A 1,550-nucleotide genomic window follows, 5' to 3' on the forward strand; every position below is an offset into this window, starting at 1 on the left:
GCTTGGTGACATAGGTCATAACACGTACTCCGTTCCCTTCATCTTGAAGCTATAGTGGTTTGTTCTCCCGTTGTGGATGACGTCGCGGTCGAATTTCCAAGGTCTTCCCAAGAGAAGATGGCTCACGGACATAGGAACCACATCACACTCCAAGGTGTCCTCATAGGCGTCGATCTTGAATGAAACTTGCACGGTGTGCTCCACTTGTATGGTGCCGGAGTCGCTGGGCCATTGGACCTTGTAGGGGTGATGATGCTTATTCTTGACCAATTGTAGCTTGGAACATAGCTCTTCACTTTCCAAGTTGTGGCAACTTCCTCCGTCAATGATGACTTTCATGGAGCGCTCGTTGATGCCAGCCTTGGTGTGGAAGATGTGACACCTTTGTTCTTCGTCTTGTTGGTGTTGAAGTGTCAAGACCTTGGAGACCATGAGAGCGGGACTTGAATCATTGTCACAATGGACTTGAGCATATTTTTCTTTGTTTGCTTGATGGTGCATGGCGACGTGCTCGAGAGCTTCCATCTCGTCTTCACTCATGGAGTCGTACGTGCCATCATCATTTGCAATCATGGTGTGTCGGTTGATGCATTGGAAAGACTTCTGTCCACAGCCACCACATGTAAAGCACTTGAGATAAATTGTCTTGACGGGATCGTCCGGTGGTGCCGATGAAGAAGAAGTCTTGTTCTTGTAGGTGCTTGCCGAAGGATGAGTTGAGGAAGGCGACACTTGCTTGGAACTTGACTTGTCGCCGGTACTTGGTGATGCTCTAGTCGAGGCAGGAGGTGACGAAGTCATAGTAGAGGTAGCTTGAGTGTATGAGCCATAGGTCTTGGATGAGTACTTGGCGTATTTGAAGTCTTCTTGTACTTGCCGCTCCGCCTTGGTCGCTTGATAAACTATCCCGAGAAGGTTGGAGTAGGGTTGGAAATCGGCGATCTTCCTTATTGGATGGTTGAGGCCGTTTAAGAAGCGTGCCATTGTTTGCTCATCATCTTCTTCGACATTAGCTCGTATCATGGCGATCTCCATTTCTTGATAGTATTCTTCCACCGTCTTCGTGCCTTGCTTGAGGAGTTTCAACTTCTTGAAGAGATCTCATGTATAGTATGTAGGCACGAAGCAAGCACGCATGATGTCCTTCATTTGTGTCCAAGTCATGATGGGTGGCTCATGATGTCGCTTGAAGCTACGTCGGTATTTCCCCAAAGAGGAAGGGATGATGCAGCACATCGGCGGTAGGTATTTCCCTCAGATATGAAACCAAGGTTATCGAACCAGTAGGAGAACCAAGCAACACTATGTAAACGGTACCTGCACACAAAGAACAAATACTTTCAACCCGATGTAAAAGAGGGGTTGTCAATCCCTCCCGGGTAAAAAGATAGATAAAATTGTAGTAGATTGGATAAATAGATCTCGCGAGAACGCGAGATAAAATAAATAACAAAACTATTGCAGCAAGGTATTTTTGGGTTTTTGGATTAATAGATCTGAAAATAAAAGCGAATAAAAATAGATCTTGAAGGCAAATATGATAAAGAAAA

Source organism: Triticum aestivum, chromosome 5D (genome assembly GCF_018294505.1).
Source record: "Triticum aestivum cultivar Chinese Spring chromosome 5D, IWGSC CS RefSeq v2.1, whole genome shotgun sequence".
NCBI lineage: Eukaryota > Viridiplantae > Streptophyta > Magnoliopsida > Poales > Poaceae > Triticum > Triticum aestivum.